At 41.4% G+C, this 17,359-nt stretch overlaps 1 protein-coding gene across 4 annotated transcripts in view; it reads right to left on the reverse strand.

The window, feature by feature from the left end:
- Positions 1-17,359, reverse strand: part of TMEM63B (transmembrane protein 63B) — a 76,080-nt gene that overhangs the window by 38,201 nt on the left and 20,520 nt on the right. The window lies entirely within an intron of this gene.

Here is a 17,359-nt window from a genome sequence, read left to right on the forward strand (position 1 = left end):
AGGCCTGAACAGATCACCTGTAGAAAGGTACATAACTAGGAGTGGTTTCAGGTTGCCAATCTATGCATCGTGAACTAGATGAGTCAACCTTTCACCCCCAAAACCTATAAAGCAAGCAAGTGCCTGGCGTGCTCTGGTACATGGGGTCACAAAGAGTCAGACACAACTAAACGACTATACAACAATAGCAGTAGAAGAAGAAGAGTTTGGATTTGATATCCTGCCTTTCACTTCAGGAGTCTCAAAGCGGCTAACATTCTCCTTTCCCTTCCTCCCCCACAACAAACACTCTGTGAGGTGAGTGGGGCTGAGAGACTTCAGAGAAGTGTGACTGGCCCAAGGTCACACAGCAGCTGCATGTGGAGGAGCAGAGACGCGAACCCGGTTCCCCAGATTATGAGACTACCGCTCTTAACCACTACACCACACTGGCTCTCTGCAGTAGCAGTAGCAGATGGGTTAATAGCCATGTTCCCATTGCTCATTGTGGGTAAGTCTGGATTTAAGAAGCTTCCTTGGAAACTGTTTCAATGACTTCACCACCTCCATGTACATGAGAGCCATAGCAGCCTTGCTGCCTCTGACCAAAGGGCATTCTAGTCCAGCATTCTGTATTATAACAAGGATCAGGCAGATGCCTCTAGGATGCCTAAAAGCAGGACATGAAGGTTCATCCCTCCTCCACTTTGTCTCTAGCATCTGAAACTCAAGAGACAGACTGCTTCTGAGCATGGGTGCTCCTTTTAACTATCATGCCCAATAGCCATTGAAAATGTGTTTTCATCATAATAGTCACCCATGTTGAAAAGAGTTACGGACTCAGAAGCATGACCAGAATTCTATTGAATATTCCAAAAGACGTTGATCACCCTTTGAAATATTCTTGTGCTTATTGCTTTCTGACAGCTGGCTCCTCCTCTTCCGAGTTCCCTTTATTTTTAAAGCTACCCCTCCAGATGCATAGCTGGAAAAAAAGGTCAAAGCTGTAACATTTTCATAGTTCAAAGGCTCAAGACTGAAAACCAACTTGCAGTGCACCTCATCAAATCAGATATCATATAACTATAACCCAGAATATAAAAATCTGACAAATCTGCAGAATGTTTGAAGCAGGGCTTTTTTCAGCTGGAACTCGCTGGAACTCAGTTCCAGCACCTCTCAGGTGGGTGCCATTGCCAACTAAGAGAACGAGGGATGTGTTCATGGTGAGTTCCAGCACCTCTTTTTCTAGAAGGATAGCACTGGATTGAAGGCAGGTTGTTGCTTTTAAATGCCTTCATTATTGATCTGAAACATTTGAGAATCTATAAATAATATTTGGCTCCATTTCAGGGGCTTCTTATCTGCTTTAGTGCTAGACTGAGACTTCGAAATGCTCCTAATTCTGGAGCTTGCATGTGCCCCAAGGACTGTCTGCAATTGTTCTATGGTGCAATGGGAACATCCAGCACTAGGCAAGTATACACTGGAGTATATCATTTGTTCTGTCCAATCGGTTGTAAATGCACAGCCACTACTTTTCTCTAAGTGCAGCGAGCACGACTTGCCAAGAGGCACCAAGTAGGTTCCCAGGGTCCGAGGCAGCTAGAAACAAACCAAACCAAACTGGAAATGTGCCTGTCTTCAAACTAGGAGGACACCTTTTCCCAACCTGGCGTCCTACAGATATTTTCGAGTACAACTCCCATCAGCCCCAGCCAACAGTGAGGAATGTAGTATAACGCTTAAGCTTAGTTAACATTGCTAATTCCAATCTCAAATCAAATGTGCACCACACATTACCTCAGTCCAGGACCTAACTGTGATGAACATACAGTAGTACCTCGGGTTACATACACTTCAGGTTACATATGCTTCAGGTTACAGACTCCGCTAACCCAGAAATAGTGCTTCAGGTTAAGAACTTTGCTTCAGGATGAGAACAGAAATCGTGCTCCGGCGGCGCGGCAGCAGCAGGAGGCCCCATTAGCTAAAGTGGTGCTTCAGGTTAAGAACAGTTTCAGGTTAAGAACAGACCTCCGGAACGAATTAAGTACTTAACCCGAGGTACCACTGTACACTGCAAACATGGCCTAATATTAAAAGCCACCCACTTGAGCTATTTAGCTCCCAAAACACAGCAGCGTCCCAACAGCGTTGCTGGAAACGAAACACACTTTATTATGAAACATGCACTGTCATATCACAGGAGTCTTGTCTTTGCTTCCACAAATTAATTCCTTATTGGCTTGGGTGAGGCCTGCTCACAGGGATTAAAGCTGGCAGAGGAATGATAAACAAAGGGCCACGCAGGGTATTGATTGACATGTGGAGCACACAGGGAATCACCACAAGGCTGAGGCTTCACTTGCTTAATAGGAGGCCCAAAAGATCTGGGAAGGGAGCCATGCAACGCATTAAAAGAAATACAGAGGCGGGGTGGAGAAAAAGCAGGGAGATGCTGCAGCAGCAGTGGATGGATTAAGAGACAAAAAGCAGAAGGCCAGGCCTGAGCCCTGGGAAAGCGAGTGGGCGTAAACTCTGCAAGCAAGGATTCTTAATGAGACAGCTACCAGGGGGAACCGGGAAACCAAGGTACCTGTGAATAACCTGGAGAAGGCAATGGGGGCGGGGAGAGAAAGCAAGTGGACAGCAGAACAGCCAGGAATCTGCAACATTCTCCACTGCAGGAGGAACTTACAACAAAAAAGACTGAGGAGCTTTCAGGACCATATTAAACTGCTTAGGAGGCACTTGCTAAACCATATTTTGCAGCCCTAACATGCGACAATGTAAAACAATTGCTGCAGGCAGTGGATTTTGGTGAGCCTTATGGTGGCTAAATGGGGATCCAGGCAGATCTGCCCAATGAGACGCAACCCACAGGGAAGTTCTCCTGCGCAAGCCTCAAGGACATAAATGACATAAATGTGTGGTAATGCTGCAAGAACAAAGATTAGTTCCTTAGGTGAAGTTCTCCTATTAGTGTAGCAATAATCTTAAGACTTAGAAATTGAATTGTTCAAATAGCTCCACACGTATTATCTTACGTACAACAGCTCTGTAAGGTAGACTGAAATTATCCCTGTACAGTCGTACCTCGGGTTAAGAACTTATGGTAATTCGTTCTGGAGGTCTGTTCTTAACCTGAAACTGTTCTTAACCTGAGGTACCACTTTAGCTAATGGGGCCTCCTGCTGCCGCCACAGCCCGATTTCTGTTCTTATCCTGAAGCAAAGTTTTTAACCTGAAGCACTATTTCTGGCTTAGTGGAGTATGTAACCTGAAGCGCATGTAACTTGAAGCGTATGTAACCCGAAGTACCACTGTATAGAGCTCCATACCCTGTTTGCTCACCGCCATGAAAACTTTCTAGCTCACATGTTCAGGTGGTCAGTTTTGATAAGCCACTCCTTACCCAGTACTTTCTGGCTGGGAAGTCAGTACTGATAGATATCCCTGATCGGCAGCATGCTTTGAAATGCACTAATAAACATATATAGCCAGCCAATGGCAGAAGAGATGCCTCATCAGATGGATGCAGTTAGACCCATAAATTTGTGTGTCCTTTGTGCACAACTGCTGAAGGGCAAGAAGATCCCAAAGCAGAAGTACTGCTGCCCCAATATCTTCAGTTTTTTGCCATGAAACACTGTTAAATCCAGGTGCCTCAGCTCCTGGGGGCACCATAACAGGAAAGGAAAATGCTGCCTTCATCTCTGCTGCACTGTCTGCGGGGCTACCCTTGATAGAGCCACTGTGGTGCTGCAACTTCCAGCCCAGCAGGGACCAGGTGAGAGAAGGAGCCAACAGGGTCCCATCTAACCAAGCTCTTCAATACAAGCAGCTCATGGTCAGATTCCTTTCTTGCATCTTTGTTGAACCACCAGTCTGCATCCAGGTCTCCCTACCTCTCTAAGGTGGGGAAGAGATAGGGAGATGTTGAAGGCAGGTTGGAGAAAGGCTGCCGAAAGTGAGAGGTGCGGCTGCCAACTAATGCGTGAAGGTTAGCTGTAGAGAAGCCCATGTTGCTTTTGTCAAATGGGAACCTGTTTGCCTTTGCAGGTAGTGCACTTTTACTTCTGTGTTAGGCTTCATTCTCTATCACATTTAGTACTAGGCTACTAGAGTAGGTCAACATTTTTGTATGATTGGAGTGTATTTGTATTAATAGTTATTACATTCAATCATTTGGGGCTGTTTTTCAACCCTCCTCTTCCAAGGCCCACCTTTTGAACATCTTTGGTGCCTGGGTCCCCACCACAACCAAGTCTGGCAGGCCTCTCTCCCCAGAAACACCCTCCCCCCAAGGCTATTCTTCCACCTCAGACATTTCAGTATTGCTGTTGAAAAGACAGAGGCATATGCAGGACGGTGTAAGTGCTATGTGATCAAGGGATCCCTTGTGAATGCTCAGGTAGAAGGCTGCCACCTCTGCCCCAAATCCAGGGTCCTGGGGGAGAGAGGTGAAAGAGCAGTGAGAGAAATTAAACTGGGTGGCCTGCGGCAGTAGTCAGTTCATAAGGAACTTCCCACACCCCATTGTCTCACAGCTGTGATTCTTCAAAAGAGTCTCTTTCTAATCCACTGTCATCCAGTCCCGACAGACTATGAAACAGTGTTATCCAAGCTGTCACTTTCACTTAATCATTTGTTTCTTATTAGAATTAAACTGATCTCTCCCTTTTTTCTCTCTGAACCACTTGTCTCCCGTATCCTGGAAATAGGGGTGTGAAGACGGACTCCCTCATGTCTACATCACAGATTTCCCAATACAAGGGGATCTTTCACTGAAGAGTCCCCTACTTGCAGTTATTTTCAGATGTTAGACAGGAGCTTTGAAAGAAGAGGAATAAACAAGAAACAATGATTTTATATTACAGGTAGTTCTTTATGCTCGATGACTAGAGATGAGCAGACCCCACAATCTGAATAAAAGCTCCTTGGTCTGCATTGGACAGGTCATGCTTAGATCAGAATGTAAACACATGGAGTAGATTAAATGTCCACGGACCCTTCTAAGCAAGGGCTGTGCCTTAGAGAGACACGATACAGAAAAAAGATGGCTGTACCCCAAAGATACATAGGGGCATCCATCTTTTTCTTTGTACATTTATCCAGGAAAAGGTGGCAGATCCTAATGTACTACAGTTTCCAGAGACTTTTCAGTAGGAGGTTTCAGAAAGCACTGTGCTTTCTTCTTGCGCCAACTAGCTAGAAAGGTTTTTTAAACAAAAAGAGAGGGAGCCAGAAAAGCACTTAAGACTACCCTGTAAGTACTTCTTAATTTTATAAAACTTTTTAAAGGATTTTTGCCTAAAAGAGCAGCACGGATATTTGCTGTAACATTCTACTTATGAATGGGAGACATGAGGCAGATTGACAAAGTGAGTGAAGGGAAAATTTTTAGCAGTCTCCTTTTTGGGGAGACAGAGGACTGTCTTCTGCCAAATTATCCCGCATCCTCCTTATGACTTGTTAGAGAGAGTTCCCTCTGCATCCCAGTTATGGCTGAGGCACCATTGGTTGGGATACAAGACAGGGCCTTCTCTGCAGCTGCACCTGGATTATGGAACACTCTACCTCAGAAAGTTGGTTTGCCCCCCCCCCGGTCTTCTACCATGAGTCAAATACATTTTTGCTCAAGCTGATCTGCACTGATCCCTCCTTAGTTGCTTTCATCGACCAGCTGTTTCTCCTTTACTACTTTTGGGGATTTTTTTAATAAAAAAAATGTGCATGATTTTGTAACATTTGCATGTTTTAAGCATCCTGAGTACTACAATAGCAGTGGCAGGACAGAGCAGGGCATAAATGAATTGGGTGAATAAATAAACGGCAGCTGGAGGCAGCTTCTGAGATTTCACCAGGGACTGCACATACAACTTGGCTGAAGCCAATTTCTGTTCTACTTTGGTGCCTTGTGTGCAGATACACTTGCAGGGCTGTCTGGGAAGAGCAGCTCAGGGAGGTCTGTGCAGCATCATTTGCATTCTGCACAGCAGGGGTTGACACCAGGCAGGCAGTGGACTTGACTGTGCAAGGCTGGTTGACAATGAGTCGCTTGTTGATCGAGAAGACAGTTTTGCCATTGGACTGAACTCCCATTGTGGCAGAGTGCAGCATGGGCACGCCACAATATAGCAGCCGAGTCTTTGATTTGCAAAGAAGCAAAGACAACTGGACCAGTCCAATATACAGCCTATTTAGGCAGAAATGAGCACTAACAACCATGTGCGGGACTGCAGTGTCTTTGCTAGGCCAGACTCTCATAGCAGACCCCGGGACAGTGAAATGTGACAAGCATTTTCCATTCTTACTAAAGCTAGGACTACATAGCAGATTTCTGTGAATCTTTTTAAATAATTACTCGAGCTAGAACATATATTTCCTGCTGTTCTGTAGCAGTAGTTTTTCATATAATTGTCCTTTAATTTCCCTTGGGCCCAAACTTCCTTTGGTTGTGTGCTTCGTGGCACATTCTTCTGTTTTCATTGTTTCTCTCTTTCTCCTTTTCTCTTGCTTCTATTGATCTTTGTCCTAAGTAAGCCATAAAAACCCTTTGCAAAATTACTGCAGCCCACAAAAACAGGTTTAACACTGTCTACTTTTTTAATGCCCCTTTCCTTCAATGTAAAGCATTAGATGCATTTTCTGACTCGCTTTGTTGTAGAGGCTATTTCTTAAAACGTTGTTTAAGCTAGTGCCTCAAATGCGTAACATGTTACCAGCTCAACTATGCTAGCTTTTGGCTCTTGGGTTGTCCTGGGATTTCATTTGCCAGGGCGTCTGTAGAGGCAGATGCTTCTAAGATAGATGAACCTGAACCTGAAGTGATGTTAATGTACATTTGTATTTTTTTTTTTATAATAATTTTTATTGCATTTTTTCCAAATTACAGAAAGAACAAAAGAATGAACAAAATAGAAAAAAGAAAGAAAGAAAAGAACAGAAAATCACGACCATTTCAGGAACTTATTTCAAATTTCCATTGGACTTCCCCACATCTCCCGCATAATGCATTCTTAATAATAAAGTTATCAGCAAATTATACCCTTATTTCGTGTGTTTCTTTATATTTTCAATTGCAATTTAAGTTTAAATCTCTTATTCTCCATTTACTCTAAAAATATAACATAATATCGTTTTTACTCATTTAAACTTTGATTCTTTCGTAGATATTGTCCAATTTCATAGATAATTAAATTTCGTTGCTGGGGCTAACGTTCCAAATCATACGGCATCTTATGATTCATACAACTTATAATACTTTTGCAGATAGTCTTTAAATTTTTTCCAGTCCTCCTCCATTGCCTCTTCTCCCAGGTCTCGGATCCTTGCAGTCATCTCGGCCAGTTCCATGTAGTTCATCAATTGCGTCTGCCAATCCTCCAGTGTGGGCAAATCTTGGGTCTTCCAATGCTTGGCGATAAGAATTCTTGCTGCTGTTGTGGCATACATAAAAAAAGTTCTATCCTTTTTTAACACCTTCTGGCCGACTATGCCCAGAAGGAAGGCCTCTGGTTTCTTGGGAAAGGTGTACTTAAACACCTTTTTTAACTCGTTATAGATCATTTCCCAGAAGGCCTTCAATCTTGGACAAGTCCACCAGAGGTGAAAGAATGTCCCCTCAGCTTCCTTACATTTCCAACATTTATTATCGGACAAATGGTATATCTTAGCCAGTTTGACCGGGGTCATGTACCACCTGTATACCATTTTCATAATATTTTCTTTCAGAGCATTACATGCAGTAAATTTCATACCGGTGGTCCATAACCTCTCCCAATCTTCAGACATGATATTATAACCAATGTCCTGAGCCCATTTTATCATTGCTGATTTAACTATCTCATCCTGGGTGTTCCATTTAAGCAGCAAGTTGTACATTCTCGATAATAACTTGGTCTTTGGTTCTAACAACTCTGTCTCAAGTTTCGATTTTTCCACCTGGAATCCTGTTTTTTTATCTAACTTAAAAACCTCATTAATTTGGGCATAGTGTAGCCAATTTTGCACCTTATCCTTTAATTTTTCAAAGCTCTGCAGTTAATGTACATTTGTAGAAGGGCACGGCAAATCATAATTTCAAGATAAAAATCTGAACTGTACTTCCGCATAGTGCTCTGCAATCATTATCCACCCAGTTAAGAACCCATGGCTATTTATTTCAGGCATGCATGTATATAACAGAAGTGACTGGTTTTTGGAAAGACATCTATGCTTTTGAACAAGCAGGTCTCCCACATCAGCTGGGGTACCTTCTGTATGAAAGCCCTTCCTACATCCACACATTTTGTCAATATGCTGGAGAGAAATAATTAGGTTTCATAGCACTCATATATGGACTAAAACTACACTGGTGCAGCAATAAGCATGCCTCATAAACTAAAATGGGAAGGGCCATAGCTCAATGGTCGAGCAACTGTTTCGCATGCAGAAGGTCCCAGGTTCAATTCCTGGCATCTTCAGGTAGGGCTGAAATCCTGGACACCTGCTGCCAGTTACTGTAGACAATGCTGAGTACAATAGACCAATCACTTGACTCCAGGGTGGATAAAAATCAATGATTCAGATTTTTAAAATAAAATGCTTTTGGAGGAAAAATCTTTCTAGAGATAGTTTTCTATTTAAGTTACATTATAGTCTGAAGGAAATAAGGATTTGTTTTAAGTTTTTCATGTGTGCTAAAACTCAGTTTAAGCTGTTTTTTTTTAAAAAAAAGTTTAACCACATCAGTTAACAAACATGGATCCATATGCTATAATGCTATTGTTTTAGTTAAATAAATTGTTTAAATTGTTATTAAGGAAATTATTATTTTTCTCCTTCCAGTAAAGTACAACAGAAAAGTTGTCCAAATATAAACAGTTAATTATGAAATTATTGTGAGGTTTAATAAGTTAACTGTCTATGTATTTCTAATAGTATAACCAAATCAGTAATTTTTGAAAGAACTGTAAAAACTACTCTGAAAATTTATTATTCCGAAAATGAAACCTTCATCTGGTTGTAAATATCAAGATTATACCAGCAAGAATGAATCTTTCTGCAAATTTTTTTTATTTAAATCAAGTCATACTGACTAGTGATTTAAATTGTGATTTAAATCAATTTGATTTAAATCAAATCCACCATGTTTGACTCAGTGTAATGCAGCTTCATGTGTTCCTATGTGTCTTCACATAGGTCTTTAGTACATTAACATGTGAAGTGGGAGACTGGTCCTATAAGCATGAACTGCATTGTAAGATTCAGCACATGTATGAGGAAAGCAGTGTGAGAAGGTCTAATGAATCATACTGCAGGAAGACATCTCTTTCCCTTTCTTTCTTTCTTTCTTTCTTTCTTTCTTTCTTTCTTTCTCTGAATTTATTTCCGCGAAAGGAATTATGCCACGTACAAGTTCCTAGTCCCAGCAGAAGACGACGATAACAATGCAAATATTATTAAATGTTACAAGAGACACCGTTATACAATTACATGCTTGCTGCTGGATGCTAATGATCAAGGGAACTGGGGAGTAGTAGATCTATCCCCATAGTCGTAAGGTGACACTTAATTTAGTAATTGGTATGTACACACGTACAGAGATGCAGTTAGGACAGGAATTGGGAGTCGAGAGCAGAAAAGCAACACAGAGGCAAGTGAGGCTTCAACTGCAGTGGGTGTCAAAAGCAATAAACAAAGAAACAAACCTAGCAGCTGGCAGCCAAGCCTCTTAAAGGAACGCCTGACCCCAGGAGAGACAAGCTGGTGGCTGGACTAATGTCTGATAATGGAACTTTATACACCCTCTGTAGTATAAACAGGAAGGAGGGCTCCCTGGAGCTTCCCAAAGTTTGTCGTAGCTGGGGCTGATGGGAGTTGTAATCTAAAACATCAGCAGGGCAGCGAAGGTTGTTTGAGAATTATGGGTTAGTGGAATATGGGAATACAATAAAAAGCAAGCCTGTGATGACAGGGTGTAGGTGGCATCTGTGTGCTGGACTAGAGTTCAGGACCTCTCTGTGCCCCAGAAGCTTTAGTTGGAAGGAAGTGTCCCTGTGTCGCTTGCTATAGTTAATAGAATCTGACACCCTCGTCTACATCATTATCTTTCGGAGAGAAAGTCTATTTGCTCAGCAGAGGAAACAACAGGATGTAAGTGCTGATGAGTGACAGGAGATATAAGGAAATAACCTTTTGAGTCAAAGGCCAGCATTGAAGCAAGCAAGCAACATCCTGGAATGGCAACAGAGAGGTGTTGTACATCAACAGGTAAAAATAAACATGGTGCAGGGCATCCGGCATGTCTGTCAGGCTACAGCCGTGACAAAAGAACACACACCTCTGGCACTGGTAAGAATATGCCAACAACAACAAATGCACAGCCCAAAACGGTGCAGAGTAAAAGAGAATCATACCTGGTCAAAGCAGAAAATATCACCAGAGCCTGGGGCAATCCCATGTGGAAAAAATTAGCTCCTAGTTCTAAGGTCTGCGGCAGCACATTTATTGTACATTTTTATATTCCACCTTTCCTCCCACAGGAGCCCAAGGCTGTTAACAAGATGCATAAAATGCAAATTTAGCAAACTAACAGTTAAAATATCAGAGATACAGACAAAGAGATGTGGCTGGTTAAAGAGTTGCCTCATCTAGAAGCAGAAGCAGCTTAGTTGCTGCAAGGCTACTCTGCCATCAACTATTACCCTCAAGTCTCATTAGTGACCAGCAGGAAGACCTGAGCCTCTTAGATTGCAATCCTATATGCTTACCTAATAGTAATCCTCACTGAACTTGGTGGGGCTTGTTTCCAGGTAGATATGCATAGAATTGCAGCAGAGAGTCGTTCACCCCAGTTAGCACACTACTCCGACTAGTCTGATCTCTAGGCTTCATCAAAAGGAGAGAAGTCAGGAAATGGTCACACTTAACAGGAAAGGGATCATTTTCTAATGACATGAAACAGATAATATTGTGGCCTTCAAGGATGATGAGCCTATCAGTATGCAGTAATTTACAACAGCATTAATGGAAGGTGGGATGAAGGTTACATAAGCAAAATGTCACAGAAAGGTATTAAAAGTATCATTTTGCTTCAGAATATTGCACATGTGTCTGTAAGCTTAAAGGTAAAAATTGGAAACCAGAAAATTGCCTGTCTGACATTTAATAACCTCCATTCCGTTTCTCAGATTATCTAGAGTCTCCTCTCCTAAGTCTCTGGACCCTATGAATTGTATTGCATGTTTATGTTTCTGGTCCATCCTATGCCAGGGTTTCTAGTCCATCTTGGTTAGGTTCCAGGACAGCAGCATACTCTAAAATACACACACATAACTGATAACTTAAAAAACATCAGCTAAATGTAAATCCTAACTAGACATCTTCCCCTCTTCAACAGCTGCTTAATATCAGGCCAAAGGTTTAGTGTCACCAGTTCCATGCTATGAACTCTCTTCCAACAGAGATTCAGCAGTCAACTTCCAGAGATCTCTTGAAGACTCTCTTATACCAATGAGCCTACTCAGTTTAATTCCCTTTTTTAAGAGAAACCGATTTATCCAGTGATTATTTTGTATTGTTTTAAAAATAGTTAATGCTGTGCACCACTTTGATATTTTATGTGAGTGGGCAGTATAGATATACTTTTATAAAAAGATATATTTAAAATGACATTTCCATCATGCAACAAGCTATTCCAATTATTCCAAATTTATCAGATTTGTGAAAATCTCCAAGGAAAGGCAGTTGTTGGGGCAAGTATCCAGAAAACTTCTCAGTTTGAGCTCTCTGTGCAAATTTTGTGTACAAAATGCAAAGTATGATCACCTCGGTGTCAATTGCAGAGAACAGGTCCCCCCCCCCCTGTTCTTGCACAGAGATCATTGATTCACCATATGAGAATGCCATTTCTTATCCAGGATTCAAGCTGTGAATCTTTCACATCAAACAGCCAACATAGACATTTCCCCTTCCTTTGCTTGTGGCTTTTAGAAAAAATTATAGACAGTTTAATTATAAAATTCTCTAAGTAGTGTACACAATATAATTATCAATAAATCATTGCTAAAATCCACAAAACTGTTAAAATAGTAGATATACATGATAGTTAATAAAACACAGATAAAGCCAGTAAAGCATTATAACCTAACATAAATGACTAAATGATGTCTGGGTAGAGTTGCTGAAATAAAAAAAATTCAGCAAGTGTGTAAAGCAATATAGAAAGGGCTCCTGACTGATGTCAATAGGCAGGGAATGCCTATGCATTGGTGCTGCCACACTACAAGATCAGCTCCTTGTAAATGAGAAACCTTCATCATATGGCACTTATAAAAAAAAAAGTTCTGCATAACAAAGTGGTTAAATAGCCATGCATGGGCCAAATTGATCCCTCGAGTAACCTATATACTGACAGGAGAACTTTGAACATAGCTCAATAACAATTCAGAAGCCAGCGCAACTCTTTGAGCACAGGCACAGTAGATTATTCAAGAGAATAATCTCATAACTGTTGACTCAAGTTAGTTGAGTTCTCAACCAGCAAGCATATGATCAGGCCTGTGGGAGGAATCTAAAGTATTACTGGACTGTTGAACACAGTGATACGCTTTGGATTTTTGTCCCCCTTTGACCCTTCCCCACCTTGGAAGTTCCATCCATTTCAAAACACTTTGCAATGTGCCATTTGTTTGGGCAGGGGGGAGGGGGTGCTTGGAACCCACCCTGCATGTATTATTAACTCATGACAAGTTGGGCTTCACCCAGAGTCGGATACTCACTGCATAGGATCCACTGGAAAACTAATATGCAGGGCATTCTTCTATGAGAGTTCAGCTTTCTACTGGCTGCCAAGGCTGAGTCACTGGAATTCATTGCTTCTGGGTGAAAGCGGATTCCAGAAAAGTAAAAATGACTAGATCCTTCACACATTCCCTCTTCCTCACCCTTACTTCCCCCAGCTGACTCTTTCAAATACTGAACACTCCTAATTTATTCTGACTGACTGAGCATAGACATATGTCAATCGTTGTTCTCAGGAGAAGCCAGTGTCAGGAAACCTACCTTAAAACTCTGAATGCCCTTTGGCAAACAGTAAGGACACAAGTGATTCTTTCAATATATTTGGGCAGGCGGTTTCAGCCCACACCAATGTACACCTTTCTCAAGATCATTCCCAGTACGCCTTCTGTGCTAGAGGATTGTGCTAGTAGCACAGGATAAAATGTGTTTAAAACCTGTACTCCTATGAAATGCTTCCTCAGGACTGATGGCATAGCTGTAAGCCATTGTCCCTTGATTCAGATAATGTCTTAATTTTTTAAAATCCAATCAGCCCTTGGGTTAAAAAAAAGGGAAGAAAAATGTGTATTTTAAGATAAAATGCCATCAGAATGCACACACTAAGAAGCATTATCTAAACACATCTTTTATCATAAATATATATATATACTGTATTTAAATGCAACTTTTAATGCAGATTTTAAATAAAATAAAACAGTCTTGTGAATGAGCATGCGAAATTAGCATGGGCTGTAAATAGATTGTCCATCTCTATTTCACCCCTGACCAGTCAGTCAAGGAGCTCACTGAATAGGCCTGGATAAGTCACGTGTTTTTCCACCTCGCTGACAAACTCACTGATAACCTAATGGTGTCCCACCCTTTGCTCCTTGGAGAAAGAGCAGGATAAAAGTGTGAAAAAAATATTATATATCCTTGCTCACCAGGAAATCATTTCCCCCCCTTTTTACAATTTTACGATGCGGAAACCCACTAGCCACAAATTGATAAAGGGATAAAGGGTGCATACAATCTCCAACAGAGGTGCTACCTGGTTTACTTGACCTGTTTAATGGTATCACTAATGTTACACTGCTTAATGTGGTGCGTAATGCCATGATTAGCAATGAATGGCATGTTCCATGAAACTGCACAGTATTCAGACAAGTGACAGACCTATGGCTGTTTTAACTTAGGCCATCACTGTTTTCTTATGCAGTGGAAACAGGAAGCAGCAGACAGAGTTTAACTGGCACAGGCAGTGGGAATACTGGCTAGCTTGTTTGAGAAACACTAGGTTAAATAGGACGGAGCTCTTAAAGAGAAAATCCAGACCTCCACAAAGTAAGCTGTAGGCTATATTAAGACTGACCACACTCAGAGATGGAAAAATACACCGGTCCACGTCAAAGGGAGGAACTCATTGCAGTGGGCCAGGTTTGTTTACAGTCTATTCCTGTCACTCTAATCTTGCCACAGCCCTAGGAATAAGCAGAAGGGGTGGAATTTCACACCTGGCAGGCTGCCTTCCTTTATCCCAGCACCTTGCAAGAGTATGCAAATGCTCCAGCAGACTTCTAGGGAGCAGGTTCCACCAATGAGCATGCAGAAGAATGGAATCCAGACTCAGGCTACTAGAGGTCAAGGGACCAGATTCTTCCTTAAGAGCTGCCATGAAGCAGAGTCATTTATCATGGCCTTTGAAGGGTACAGCAGGCAGTAATGAGTTTAAACTGCAAGAAGGATTAATTGATTGTCAAGAAATTCTTCCTGAAGGGGGGGAGGTTGAGTAATGGAGCAAACTATACTTAAAAAACAACACCCTTCTAAACCAGGACTGTAAACCACTGCATAATGTTTACTTACGGGCATAGATCTTATATAGGTTTTTTTTAATTATCTTTATTGGTTTTACAAATTTTACAAATTTCGCCATCATAATACATAGCTTATTTCTTTTTACCTTAATGCTTTAACTCTAACGAGTTTGTACTTCCCTCCCTCCTTCTTCTGGTTTCTCTATAGTTTCTCTATCTTTATGCATTTGTCCTGTTTACATTCTATGTATACTTAATACTATGAAGTAGTACTATTCAAAATTTCGTTAATGTACATCCTTCAATTGTTGTAATATATTTGTTCAATATTCTTAAGTCCAAACCAAATGATTTTTAATAAACCTTATGAGGTCTATTGCAGTCCCGCGAGTCTTTATTTTTGAATAGTTCTTTTCTATGTATGTTGTAAATTTCTGATCTTATATAGTTTTAACATCTGCCAGTATTACTATTTTACAATTTAAGGTAATAATAATAATAATAATAATAATAATAATAATAATAATAATAAATTTATTTATACCCTGGCCATCAGGCTGGGATTCCCCAGCCACTCTGGGTGGCTCCCAACAGAATATTAAAAACACAATAAAACATTAAAAACTTCCCTAAACAAGGCTGCTTTCAGATGTCTTATAAAATTCAGATAGTTGTTTATTTCCTTGACATCTAATGGGAGGGCATTCCACAGGGCAGGCACCACTACTGAGAACACCCTCAATTTTAAATTGGCGATTTATTGTAATTGATTATTGATGTAATGTGATAATCGGATGATTTGTAATTGTTAGTGGCTCTGGAATCTTTAGGGTTGAAGAGTAGGGTATAAGATGTATGTAAATTAATGAATAATCTCTTTCACATAATTAGAGGGCATTCAAAGACACAGAGGGTAGTTTAAAAATAAATCATTTTCACAAGTAAATTGATCTCTGAAATTCATTGCCAGAGGAAATGGGGGTGGCAAATGGCATAGCTGGATGTTTAAAAATAAATTTAAAAAGCTTTTCTACCTGAGAAGGTAGCCCATCTCGGAGAAGGAAAACTCTGATCCTAAACCTCCACTGCCTTGCATGATATTTTTGAGAGAAGAAAATGCTTAGGAGTAAACCCTATACAAATCTGGAGTGTAGTCCCTAAGATGGTTGGATCCCTTGTACTCCTCCTTCTGGCAACTCCTGCAGTCAAGCTGATGCCAAATGTATTGCTCTGCTGCCCAGGACATCTATACACACTGCCCAGGCTTCAGCCCCAGGGGGGTCACTTTGGTGTTGCTAACACAGCAGTTTGACTTCACCTAGGACAGGGGGAGACAACCTAAGGTCCATGGCCCACAGGGGCTGTTTAACTGGTCATGAGCCACCCCTGAACCGAGCTGTCCGTTTGGCGAGTCCCCATGTGCTGTGCTAAACCAGGACAGGAACTCATTTCCGCAGTGCCGGAAATTGCATCTGCACAGGTGCCAGAAATCACAGGTGGGCGCGTTCATGCAGGCACATGAGCTCATGCAGTGTGCAATCCAGCCCACAGAGGGATCTCTGCTGGAGTGAACCGACCCAGGCGAGGTAAACCTTGCTGACCCCTGACTTAGGAAGTGCACTTCCATTGTCTCAAGATATATGGATGCCATCAACTTTGTAAACTCCTCCCTCCCTCTCTCTCTCTATTTGTGCATGTGTAAGTGAGTGAATAAGAGAGAAAGAGCTTTCCTGTTTTATCAGTGTTAAAATAGCCAGAAGAAATCTAGAAGGGTTTTTAAAATTCACCTGTGGAGTTACTTATTAGCTTAATTTCTTTTCCAATATCACTTTTCTCATGTGAGCCAGTTGCCCAGTTTTGAATATTTGAGAAAGAAGGATGTGCCCGTGATGAAGATAGGATGCTTAAACTTCTGCATGCCATAACAAATAGTGAAAAACCATGGCAAAAACTCTTCTGTGTGGTCTGTGAAAGATGTGTCATAGCTACATATAGCATTTTTTACTGTTTTTGTAATTCACAAACCCATACCTATAACCTGCTTCTTGATGGCGCAGGGTAAAAAACACACACACACACACACACACACACACACACACACTTTTAAATCCCAACTCCTTCATCACCCCACCTTTGAGGTCTAGCTACAGCCATGGGAAAAAGAAAGTACGCCCTTTTTGAATTCTGTGGTTTTACATATCAGGACATAATAGCAATCATTTGTTCCTACCTTGTCACCTTTTCTGCTTCGAATAGCATTCTCCTACTCATGCAAATACATAGCAATAATTATTACAGTGTCTTGCTGGTGAGAAAGTGATACAGATCATATTTTGCATAGGCCTTCAGTTATTTGAACCAAGAAAACAACAAGGGAGGGAGATGGAATTGGCATTCTGGAGAAAGAGAACTCCCTGCCCCTCCTTTTTATGGCAGAAAGCTCCAATAAATTCTACATCAAAACACTGACATCCTCCCTGCCCAGCCCCTCCTAAGAGGTGATAAGATTCAGTTCAATAGCTTGTGCTAGAACAAGAGGAAGCAAATCATTCAGCATGAAGGAACACTTGGAAAAGTGTGAATTGTGCCAGACTGTTGCACAAAGGTGCATGTTTTAAATCAGGAGGTTGGCTGGGGGTTGGGAGAAAAGCATCATTTGCAGGCATACAGGAGGGAAAATGGCTTGCTTAATTTATGCTGCATACTTACTCCCTTGCTCCAGGGAGTTTGTCCCCTGTCTCTGCAGACCTGCCATAGCCTTGCCCACTCATACTTGACATCACCATACTGCC

Source organism: Podarcis vaucheri (assembly GCF_965113315.1).
Source record: "Podarcis vaucheri genome assembly, chromosome: 3".
Lineage (NCBI taxonomy): Eukaryota > Metazoa > Chordata > Lepidosauria > Squamata > Lacertidae > Podarcis > Podarcis vaucheri.